Source organism: Macaca mulatta, chromosome 9, assembly GCF_049350105.2.
Source record: "Macaca mulatta isolate MMU2019108-1 chromosome 9, T2T-MMU8v2.0, whole genome shotgun sequence".
Taxonomy (NCBI): Eukaryota; Metazoa; Chordata; class Mammalia; order Primates; family Cercopithecidae; genus Macaca; species Macaca mulatta.
The window spans coordinates 126,006,749-126,019,910 of NC_133414.1; the positions used below are offsets into that span (position 1 = coordinate 126,006,749).

At 36.3% G+C, this 13,162-nt stretch overlaps 1 protein-coding gene across 10 annotated transcripts in view; it reads left to right on the top strand.

Moving 5' to 3' along the window:
* The window catches only part of NHLRC2 (NHL repeat containing 2), a 53,464-nt gene that overhangs the window by 5,999 nt on the left and 34,303 nt on the right, over positions 1–13,162 (top strand). The gene's annotated exons all lie outside the window — the stretch shown is intronic.

Below are 13,162 nucleotides of genomic sequence, written 5' to 3' on the forward strand. Positions count from 1 at the left end.
TATGAGACAAAAACTTTAAAACACTGTCTTAAAGATACCCAGATAACTAAAGGAAAATGTGGAAAAAGTTTAAAAAAAAAGTGTGAAGAAAATGGAAATAACAATAAAGAGAAAACCTAAATAGAAGCTAGAAAGAAATTCTGAAATTGAAAAGTGGGGACTAACGGAGAGGAGAAACTCACTACAGAGGCTCCTTGATTTATAGTGAAGCTTGATAAACCCATGGTAAGTTGAAAATATTAAGTTGAGAAAGTATGTTTAATGCTTGGTAGCACAGCAGATGGTCTCTGACTTACGATGATTCAACTTAAAATATTTTGACTTGATGGTGGAAAGGTGATACTCAGTAGAAATCATAACTTCCTAAATCATAAGGAGCTCTTTGACTTACAGTGGGATTATGTCCAGATAAACTCATCATAAAGTTGAAAAATCGTAAGTCAAACCCTCATAGGTCAGAGGCCATGGAGAGATTCTAAGACAGATTTGAGTAGGCAGGAAGAAGAATCAGTGAACTTGAAGATAAGACAATGGAAATGATTGAGGAACAAACAGAACAGAGATTGAAGAAGAGAAAACAGAGCCTAAAGGACCTTGGAACGCCATCAATCAGACCAGCATATGCATTTTGGCAGAGAATATTTGAAGAAATAATGGTTGAAAACATCCCAAATTTGATGAAAAACATGAACACAAACATCTAAGAAGTTTAGTGAAGTCCAAGTAGGATGAACTCAAAGAGAACCACGCCAAGACACATTATTATCAAACTGCCTAAAATCAAAGAGAAAATCTTGAAAGCAGCAAGAGAGAAGCAACTCATCACATACAAGAAATCTTCAATAATCAGCTCATGTCTCATCAGAAACTTTGGAGGCCGGAAGGCAGTGGGCCAATATATTCAAAGTACTAAAAAGGAACAAAACTGTCAACCAAGAATTCTATGCCTGGCAAACTGTCCTTCAAAAGTGAGAGAGAAAGTAAGACATTTCCAGATAAATAAAAGCTAAGGGAGTTCACTAATAGACCTGCCCTGAAAGAAATGCTAAAGGAGCTCTTCAGGTTGAAATGAAAGGACACTAGACAATAATTTGAAGCCTGTGAAGAAATAAAGATCTCAGTAAAAGTAAATACGTGGGCAAGTATAAAAACTAGTGTTACTGTAACAATGGTGTTTAACTCCACTTTTTGTTTTCTACATGATTTAAGAGACTACTAGATTTTTAAAATTATTCTAAAAGCTAATGTTATTGTAACATCACATTTTGTTTTCTATGTAATTTTTTTTTTGAGACAGTCTCGCTCTATTCCCCAGGCTGGAGTACAGTGGCACAATCTCAGCCCACTGCAACCTCTGCCTCCCATGCTCAAGCAATTCTTCTGCCTCAGCCTCCCAAGTAGCTGGGATTACAGACGCCTGCCACCATGCCCAATTAGTTTTTGTACTTTTTTTAGTAGAGACAGGTTTGCCACGTTGGCCAGGCTGGTCTTGAACTCCTGACCTCAGGTGATCTGCCCACCTCGGCCTCTCAAACTGCTGGCTGGAATTAAAGGCATGAGCCACTGCGCCTGGCCTGTTTTCTATGTAATTTAAGAAACTAATGCATTGAAGTAATTATTAGTTTATATATTTGGAGATACAAGGTACAAAAATATAATTTGGGGCTATCAACAACTAAAAGGGATGGGGTGGAGGTGTTAAAGGAGCAGAGTTTTTGTATGTTATTGAAGCTGGCATAAATTCAAATTAGAGTGTAATCACTTTAAGATGTTAAATGTAATTCCCCTGGTTACAAAAAAAAAAAAAAAGAGCATACACAAAATGAAATAAAAGAATTTAAATGTTTCACTACAAAATAAAAGTCAACCAAACAAAAAAGAGTACTGTAGGAAATGAGGGACAAAAAAGCTCTAAGGCATGTAGAAAACAAATAGCCAAATGACAGATAAGTCCCTCTTGGTCAATAATGACTTTAAATGTAAATGGATTACGCCCTCTAATTGAAAGGTGGAAATTGGCAGAATGAATATATAACATATTCCAACTGTATGTTCTCTTCAAGAGACTCACTTTAGAGCCAAAGATACAAACAGATTAAAATAGAAAGGATGGAAAAGGATATTCTATGCAAATAGTAACTAAAAGAGAGCTAGGATGGCTATGTTAGTATCAGACAAAATGGACTTTAAATCTGAAAAGGTTACAAGAGACAAAGAAGGGCATTATATACTAATAAAAAGCCCAGGCCGAGCACAGATTGCACCTGTAATCCCAGCTACTCAGGAGGCTGAGGCAGGAAGATCACTTGAGGCCAGGAGTAGGAGACCAGCCTGAGTAACATAGCAATACCTCATTTATTAAAAAATAAAAAAATTAATATGTAGATGATACAATGGTTATAAACACTTAGGCACTTAATAACAGACAAAATATATGAAGCAAAAATTGACAGAATTGAGGGGAGAAATAGACAATTCTATAATAGTAGTTGGAGAATTATACCTAATATATACAGGACACTCTCCCCAACAAGAGAACACTACCCAACAACAGGATTGCATATGGGACATTTTCCAGGATAGACCATAAGTTAATGCCACAAGTTAATTTCAGTAGATTTTTTTAAAAGATAAAGTATCTTTTCTGATCACAAATGAAGTTAGAAAACAATAACCAAAGGAAAACTGGAAAATTCACAAAGTGTGGAAATCAAAGAGCACACTCTTAAATAACCAGTGGACCAAAGAAGAAAACACATAGGTAATTATTAGAAAATACTTAGAGAAAAATGAAAACAAAATGTGACAAAACTTATGGCACATGGTGAAAACAGGGCTAAGGAAGAATTTATGGTTATAAATGCTTATATTAAAAAACAAATATCTTAATCAAATTTTACACCTTAAGTATCTAGAAAAAGAAAAACAAACTAAACCCAAAGCTAACTGAAGGAAGGAAAATAAAGATTCAAGCAGGGAGAAACAAAATAGATAATAGAAAAGATCAATTTGGGTACAACCAACCAAAAGTTGATTCTCTGAAAGTACCAGAAAAATTCCTAGACCTTTAGCTAGCTAGACTAAGAAAAAAGAAGACTCAAATTTTTAAAATCAGGAATGAAAATGGGAACATTACTACCAATTCTGCAGAAGTAAAAAGGATTATGAGTACTATGAGCAATTGTACACCAACAAATTGGATAACCTAGATGAAGTAGATGAATTTCTGAAAACAACACCTACTAAGACGAAACTATGAAGAAATAGAAAACCTGAATAGACCTATATCTAGTAGCATTATTCTCAGTAGCCAAGATTTAGAAACAGCCTAAGTGTCCATTGATGGATCATAGGTAAGGAAAATGTGGTGTATGCATATAATGGAATATTATTCAACCTTGGAAGGAAATTCTAACAACATGGATGAACTTTGAGGACATTATGCTAGGTGAAAAAAATTCACAATTTTTGCCACACATAAAAATTCAAATACTGTGTAATTTCACTTATACAGGGTACTTAGAGTAGTCTGAATCATAGAGACAGAAAGTAAAATGGTAGTTGCTAGTGACTAGTTAGAGGGGAGAATGTGGAGCTATTGTATAATGGGAACATTTTTAGTTTTGCAAAATGAAATGAGTTCTGGAGATGGAGGATGGCAATGGTTGCACAGCAGTAGGAATGTAGTAAACACCCTGAACTGTACACTTGCAAATGGTTAAAATAATAAATTTTATGGAAGAAACCATAAGAACACAAAAATCGGCCGGGCGCGGTGGCTCACACCTATATCCCAGCACTTTGGGAGGCCAAGGCAGGTGGATAATGAGGTCAAGAGATGGAGACCATCCTGGCCAACATGGTGAAACCCCGTCTCTACTAAAAATACAAAAATTAGCTGGGCATGGTGGCGCGCACCTGTTATCCCAACTGCTAGGGAGGCTGAGGCAGGAGAATCGCTTGAACTCAGGAGGCAGAGGTTGCAGTGAGCCAAGATTTAACAAGTTTTAACAACTATTTTAAAAATGAACCTTACAAGGTCAGAATTGTGCACCACTGGGAAGGGAATAGTCAGTGGTGTGTTGGAGCTGGCTCCTGTAGGCTGGTGAGAGCCATTTGTTAAGTATGTAAGAAATTTTATGAGCCAGTGGTAATCTTGAAATCAGCCGTAGTGGGAGTATTTAGACCATGGAAATCAACAAATGCTACAAATCAGAGGTTTTAAAAATCGCTATTCATCCCCCATTCCTCTCACCATATAAAAGAGCTGGTTTATTAGCATATTACTGGGTATGATTTGCTGGCCCAATAACTACTTGTTAGTGTGGTAGAGAATACTGACTAGTGTTTTTCTATATTTGGTTGTTAGAATATTGTTTGTGGAATATATATTTTTTTGAGATTACCGTAGAACTTTAATTTGCCGCAGGCTTGTGAAGAATATTGGAAAAAAGGAAAAGCATGAGAAATAGTTGAGAATGCCATTGTGATGCGTGTTCACAGAGGCTTTCTTTTTCTTTCTTTTTTTTAAATATAACATGGATTTTTTTTTTTTTTTTTTTTTTTTACTTTAAGTTCTGGGATACATGTGCTGAACGTACAGGTTTGTTACATAGTGGAATAAATTTTTAACCATTAAAAATATTTTGTAAGTAGTCTCAACATTGTATTTCAAAGAAACATTACTTCTGTAATATGCTGCTATATGAAAATCCTGATAACTTAATAAAATATTTTTATATTGATTAGAAGATAAGTTCAGTTCATATTCATAAAAGCGGACATACCCAGAAATGATCACATGACAGCTCAATAAGCTGTCACTAAGTCACTAAATTAAATTTGCTTTTTTTGTAGTTAAATGTCTTCTCCCATTACTATTTGATGTACTTCTGAATGTATCTGCAGCAGTGCTATTTATGTTCTCGAAGTGACATTTGGCAGCATATTTAAAATTCCATGAAATGTTCCGCTCATTTTACCATAAAGCCAAAAATGCTCCACTGAATAAGGAAGTGTTTATTAATTCAGAACACCTTGAAAGAGGTCCAATTTCATAATCAACTTGCTTTCTCTAAATCAGCTTTTAAACACGGGTTTGTAATAGGGGGCAGTGCCACTTTCACAGTAGTGAATGAGAAATCGCAAGTGCCAAAAAGTTTGAAAGCAAAAAGCAAAACGTATTTAATAGTAATGAATTGTTCTGATGTTTAAACATTTTAAAAGAAGTAACTATGCCCTAAGATTGTTATTAATTAATAATAACTTAGTACATATTTATGTTAAACTGCAACCCTTTTCTACTTGAGAGCTTCTAAGTTTTTTATTTATGGTGTGTACATTAATGATATGTTATTATATGGTACTGAAATTGAACATAATGGCTATTATCTAAGGAAAAGCACTTTTGTTTTACAGGAAAGCATCTATTAGGAAAACCTTGTGTATTTTCATGTGATTGCTGGGTGTATATTATGTTAATGTATAACTAAATCAGACTTTCTAAAAATCTGAATTTCATATTACTGTTGAGTAAATGCTAGTATTGTCATGTAGTATATGCTTTTTTCTGTTTTGTACTTTATTAAAAATTAGAAGAATGCACTTTTATTTTTAGAGTAAAACTAAGCCTTTAAATAAGTCTGTCTGTAATTTCACTTTGTGTCATGGTTCTCAAACCTCGCCACCCCCCCCCCCAGCTCCTCCACCAGGTTTGATAGTTTTCATTAGGAGTACTCACTCACAAGATTCAGTTGTACTGAATCAACTACTCAAAAGATAGAGTTGTACTCATGGCTATATTATAGCAAAAAGATACCAAGCAGAATCAGGAAAGGGAAAAGATGCATGGGGCTAGTTGAAGGGAGACCAGATACAAGATTCTAGAGTCTTCTTTCAGTGGAGTCAACCCAAGATGCTCTTAATTTCCTCAGTAATGTGTTGTGACAGCACATTTGGGATGTTGCCAACCAGAGAGGCTCAGAAATAACCAAGGCTTTTCTTGGGGGCTGGTCATGTAGGCAGCTTCTGCTTGCTGTCATGTTTCAGAAGTCCAGACTCTCAGAAGGAAAGCAGGTATTCAGCATAAACTGTGTTGTTTGTACAAACATTTTAGGCATAGTGAGCCACTCTTATCAGTTCTAGGAATGGTGAAAACCCTCTTGAAATCTAAGCTCCCAGAAGCCAGGCAAGAGCCAATCTTGTCTGCACACCTTTTAAAGGATAGCAGCCAGGGTTACTATGTTAACTCTTTCTGCACACACATTATATTTTCTTTATTCAGTAGTTCGTCTATGTATTGTTCTGTGTTCTTAAAGTACTATGAAAATATTACCAATTTATGGCACATTTTCAGATGTTTAGTGTGGACAACAGCCTGACATCAGTGTTTGATTTGCTTTCAAATTTGCTTCTTCTTTCTTTCCCAGTTTAGTGTTCAGCGATTTTGATCCTTTCATTTTCCTGTTTCCATTGTTCTTAGTATAAAAACGAAAATTTTGCCTCTCCAGCATCTTTTCCACACCCTTCTCATCCTTCCTCAAGGCTGTTCTAGCCTCCCTGGCTTTCCTTCAGTTCCTAAGTATCATCATTCCTCTTGCTTTAACACCTTGACACAGTGTTCCCTCTGCCTGGAATCATTGTCTCATCCTTTTTGTCTAGTGAAGCCATGGTTGTCTTCTGGATCTCAGAATGTCACCATTACAGGTGTTTTTTTCTTTTTAAACATCTTTCAAAAATGCCTCAAATATTCTCAGTCCTTGCATTTAACTAGGTTTTTACATTGCTTGTGATTAAACTACACGTTCTACTATAGTATATACAATTGTAATTGAGTGCACTTAGAAGTATACATCTCTCAATAAGACCTTTGAAGCTTTAAAAATATGTATTTTAAAAAGTGGTTTTATTACTAATATTTTAGAAGCAGTTATATATTTATCATGTTTTTTGTTTGTTAGTCAGAGACAAGATCTCACTCTGTTGCCCGGGCTGGAGTTCGCTGGTGCAGTCACAGCTCACGGCAGCCACAAACTCCTGGGCTCAAGTGATCTGCCCGCCTCAGCCTCCCAAAGTGCTGGTATTACAAATAGCCTGAGCCACCATGTGTGTGTGGTTTTTGTTGTTGTTTGTTTTACTTCACTGAAAAGAAGGAAGTTATAATTTCTGATATAGTTTCTCCTTCCCTCATTCCATTCCTCCTTGCCCTCTTCTCTCCCTCTTTCCTGTCTCCCTCTCCTTTCCTTTCCTTCTGTATTTTCTCTTAAATGGAGTAATTTTGATCCCTGTATTGGCAAAGGATTCATTAATGGAAGAATCTTTTACACCTGCTTTTTACTATGCATGATTAACAGAAAAAGCAAAATAATTTAAGAAAAACCTGAATATTGAGGTTCTTACAGAAAAAAATGGGAGTGGATATTTGGCAATTGTGTTTCTATGTACATCAATATAGATCTCCTATTTAGACAATATGATATGGTTTATTATACAGATTTATAAATTCCTTCAGTATTTATGTCCTGTGAAATCATTCGTTTATGTACTAGGCACTGTACTGGAGAATAATAAAACATGCATGGGCACTATGTAATTAGTAGGCATTATAATCTAATGAGAAGGCATATAATTAAATAATCACATACATATTTTTATAATTTCTGATTAGTGATCTATAGAAAAAATTATAGGCTGCTATGATGACATAGAGTTTAATCTGGAAGAAATCTTTCTTATGAAAGTAAAAATTGAACTTCAGTTCTAAAAGACAATGTGCCTTTAGTAGGTGAAAACAGATGAGAACATTCCAGTCAGAGGGAACACTGTATGTCAACCCTGTAAAGCAAAAGGAGTAATGATATTATTGAGGAACCAAGGGAAGTCCTAGAATATACTGCAGGAGGAAAAGGGTGTGGAGAAGATGCTGGAGAGATGAGATTTGTTATACTGGAAACAATTGAAAGCCAATGAAGGATTTTCTGCAACAAGGTGACATGATCAGATTTGTGTTTTTAAAAGATCAGTGACTTCAGGGTGGGTAACTCCTTGGTGGACAAGCATGTATGTGGGAAATCTGTGACAAGGCTATTGTGTTCTCTGTGAGATCAGATAACAACTTGAAACCAGTCATAGCTGATAAGAGCAATAGGACTTGATTGTGGATTAAGTATGGATGATGAGAGAGGGCTGATTGGTTATTACAGAGATGTCCTATATTGTTTTTTTGCTTGTATAATTGGATGGATGATGGTGCCATTCGTGACAGGAAACACTGAAAAGGTCATATTTGGAGGGGAAGGTTATGATTTTAGTTTGAAATATCTTTGAAAGTTGCACTTCATTCTCCATAGGACTTCCCATTTTTCTTAGGATAAAGATATAAATCTTTACCATGACTTATGAGACTGATCCCATCTGTATGTTTATTCTCATTTTGTCCCACGTTCTCCCTTGTTCTCTGTGCCTAGTCGCTTACCTTCGTAAGTTTCTTCTATCTTTCATGCTTCGTCTTTGTAGGTGCTGTTGTCTTTCCCTGGAATCTCCTTCAGTGTTCTCTGCACCTAACACCTCATCATTCACATCTCACTTCAGTCATCACTTCTTCAAGGAAATGTTCATATATCCCTTCAAGGGATATATTCATCAGAAGGAAAATATGTGTGATACGTGATAACATTTTATGATAAATATTACATATATAATGTACATAAAATGTATATGGATTTAACTCATGGATTCTTATTTAAAATACACTGGGTTATAAATCATTACTGTGATAATTTATTTTCGTGTTCAAATTGTCCAAGATTTGACTAATAGGATCTCCTTCAGGCTGTGTTCTGTGTTCTTTTGGCATTTCTTTGTCCTTTTTTGAGCCCTTCCTTACTAATCACACCAAAATATTTCCAGATGTATCTAATGTTTTTCCAGTCCAACCTGGAGTCAGCTATTTCTCTAAGGAGCTTTGATTCCTTTTAGTAGGGAATGGTGTTGAGAAACCAAGGTCTGGGAACTAGATGTGCTCATTGCTACTATGGTGTTTTTGCTTCTAGTCTCTCAGATAATTCGGAAATTACTTAGGCTATTCCATCCCACTTCTCAGCTTCCCCCATTAGATTATGTTATTCATTTGAAGTATAGTTAGATTTATTTTTTTCTATTTGTATTTCATTTTAAGTCCTCCTCCCTATCTTTGTTGACTTTGTTTTTCAGTGTGTAAGACAATATGGTCTTCATAGGATGAAACAGATACTTATTCTATCCACCCATCCCTTCTAACTGTTCCTGCCTTCCCATTTCTGACCCATATTTTTAAAAATTTCTTTTTTTTTTAAACAAAACATGACATTCTGCAGACATTTTTATACATTCGCTTTTTTCATGTAAAAATTTATCCCAGGAGTCACTTCATAACAGTTCATAGAGAACTTCTTGACTTTTAAAAATAACTGCATAGTACTCCACTGTGTGTGTGCCATACCTCTTTCAGCCACTCTCCTATCCTGTGTGTTTGCTCTTAGATCATTCCATATTTAGCAGTTATAAGCAATAAATAATCTTGTGGGTATGCTTTTGTCTTGCTGGTGGAATCGCCTAAGGATAAATTCCTAGATGTGGCATTGCTGGGTCAAAGTTAAGTAAATATGTAGTTCCGTTAGGTATTGCCTAATTCTCCATCAGGAAAGTTGTACCAGTTTGTATTTCTACTAGCAGTGTGTGAGTGTACCTCTTTCTTAGGTGCTGCTTCAATAAAATGTTTTGACATACTTTTTAATTTTTACCAATCTAATAGGTAGGAAATGGTATCTTGGTATAATTTTAAGATGCATTTTTGAGTTGAGTTAATCTTATGTTTATATGGCTGTTTATTGTACATGGAGTTTTGTCTGCCATTATATCCCCTAACTGGTTATTGTTTGAGTATAGAAAGGCTATCAATTTCCATGTGTTAATTATGTATTCTATCTTCCTGAATCTTCTTTTTTTTTGAGACAGAGTTTTGCTCTTATTGCCCAGGCTGGAGTGCAGTGGCACAATCTCGGCTCACTGCAACATCCGCTTCCCAAGTTCAAGCAATTCTTCTGCCTCAGCCTCCCAAGTAGCTGGGATTACATGGCGCTTGGTTAAGTTTGTATTTTTAGTAGAGACGGAGTTTATCCATGTTGGTCAGGCTGGTCTCAAATTCCCGACCTCAGGTGATCTGCCGGCCTCAGCCTCCCAAAGTGTTGGGATTACAGGCGTGAGCCACTGCACCTAGCCCTGAATCTTTTATTATTTGACTTAGTTTTATAATTGAGTCTCTGGACTTTTCTTGATGTACTGTTATATCTCCACATAGAAATTTTTCAGTCTTATGCCTCTAATTGATTTCACTTGTCTAATTATGTTGGCTAATCCCCCACACACCACCCCAATTTATTGTTAAACAATAGTAAAGATAGTAGGCATTTTTTCCTTATTCTTTATCATATTGGAAGTACTTCTGTTTTTACACTATTGGAAATACTTCTATTTTATACTATACTCCTATTTTTATACCAGTTTCTGGTTTTATACTCAATTAAATTTAATCTAAAGTATGAAAGATTAATGTAAATAATTATGTGTCAATAAACCTGATTATTAAAAAGAATCTATCTCTGCTACTTCTGGGTTTGGAGGAGGATGTTGGCCACCTGATGTTGAATCTCCCCACTGTCCCTCCCCTCTGTTCCAAACAATAAAAAAGGGGAGAGCAAGTAAAACCACACTTGGCCCTGCATTTCACGATACTAGGAGACAGAGAATATCATGGTTTCACATTACATGTAAGTTCAGAAATAAACTAAATTCCCATAAAGGTTCTATTGCTGTAAGTCTGTGGATGCCAAGGACAAGTATAGGAGAGACTTAAAAGACTCCATGAGAATAAATAGAGTGGTTCAGAGTACTTAGACAAAGCACAAACAGAATAGTCTCCTTACCCCCAGAAAGAGAAGCTCCAATACAAAGTATAAAATACTGAACACAGGTTTGGATATACTAGACCGTATCACCAGCTCTTAAAAGAGTGCAGGACTAGGGAAGCCTCAGAGAAGTATTGCTCCTGGGAGATAATCAGCTATCTAGGAAAGATGTGGTTTCCCTTGGAGACAGACCACTGAAGGGAAAGAAGGAAATACGAGGGAAAAGCTAAGGTTCTAATGGAAACAAAAGAGAAAGAAGATATACCAACCCCTCCTTCCACCAATGCTATTCATAAATGAAACTGTCCAGAAAAAGGAAACTGTCAGAAGAGGGCGCTGTCAAACTAGGAACCCTGTTCACAAAATGAAGAGGAATAGAAAAAGGCAGATCACACCTATATAAAAACTACTGCAAAAAATGCTGAAAGTGCAATTCAGAGTTAAAATGTTGATACAGATTCTCTAACAATCACAAAATTGACAAAACTGTAACACCTTCCTTCATACTGGATTAAATATCCTCAGTCAGCATTTAGGAGTAATGAAAAAAACAGTTTGAATCACAAATTAGAAAACTAAGAAATGGACAAAAAAGAAAAAAGGAAAGGAGTGTTAACTGAATCCAGAAAAGAGAAGACAAATTCAAAATTGTATTACAAATGAAAACTAAGTTTGTCCAAGGGACAATAAATTTGTATAAAAATTTATTAAGGGGCATTAAAAGCAGGGGGGATCCCTAAATAATGAAAATGAGCTTAAACAAAAAAGTTAAAAGGTTTAAAGAAAAAAATGATTGAATTGGAAAACAGGCTGAGGAGGTCCAACATAAGACTACTTGGAGACCCTCAAGAAAATCAGAACAGCTGACTGGAGCAAATATCTAAATTAGAATCAAGAAAACTTTCTGGAAAGAAAAGAAACCTTGAATCTACATATTGAAAGGGCCTACCAGGTACCAGGGAAAATTGACCCAGAACAGTCCAAGAAGTATCCTAGTAAAATTACTATATTTTAAACATTGAAAAACAGAAAAGGTAGTTTACAAAGACATTTAAGTTTGACCATGCTTTTCACAAATAACTTACAAAGCAAGGCAACAGTACAGTGACATTTCAGAAATCTTAATGAGTGTAAATAATAAACCAAAAAGATTATATCCAACCATTTGTCCTTTAAGAATCAATCAAGGTTAAAGAAAAACAGTTTGAATGTCCAAAAACTCAGAGAGTACTGTGCACATGTGCCCTTTCTGGTGAATCTACTATAGGGAGATCAAGGGAACCATAGGTGAGTAGGGAAACTGCTAATGGATGGATGGAGATTTTACACATGTAGAGCTAACACCAAAACTAGGAATTACAGTTTTGGTATATTAGTCATAGTTTGATCAGAGAAGCACAACAACTGGGGATAATAATGAGAGAACTAATAGGGGATTCATTTTAGGTAGTTGACCTTATGTTATTGGAGTTACATGGCTAACCAGTATATGTGAGGCTGTTGCTTCTGTGTGCTCCTGCAACCTACCTGAGTTTGCTAACTTTTCAGGGTCTTCAAGCAGAGATGTGTGTGTATATGTTCTTGTGCTTTGGTTTGGAATTAAAGTGTAATTGAGGCCGGGCGCGGTGGCTCACGCCTGTAATCCCAGCACTTTCGGAGGCCGAGGCGGGCGGATCACAAGGTCAGGAGATCGAGACCACGGTGAAACCCCGTCTCTACTGAAAATACAAAAAATTAGCCGGGCGCGGTGGCGGGCGCCTGTAGTCTCAGCTACTCAGGAGGCTGAGGCAGGAGAATGGCGTGAACCCGGGAGGCGGAGCTTGCAGTGAGCCGAGATCGCGCCACTGCACTCCAGCCTGGGCGACAGAGCGAGACTCCGTCTCAAAAAAAAAAAAAAAAAAAAAATGTGTAATTGTTGGCAAATTATATCTCCTGATGGCAGGTCAGGCGGTTGAGAAGGAAAGATGGATATAAAGTAGCAGAGAACAAGGGCAAACCAGAAAGCACGTGCAAACATGAGCTAGAACTCACAAGGATAAACTGAAACCTATGTAAACTTCAGTTTAGATAATGAAGTGGAGCAAAACACTCATCTGGCCCAGAAATTGGAGATGCGGAAGGAGAAGATCTACAACCCTGATATTACTGCTTTCATTTGCCTCTCATATCTTTTTTTTACCCCTTTATTTTTAGCCTTTCTGATTCACATTTTCTTAGAT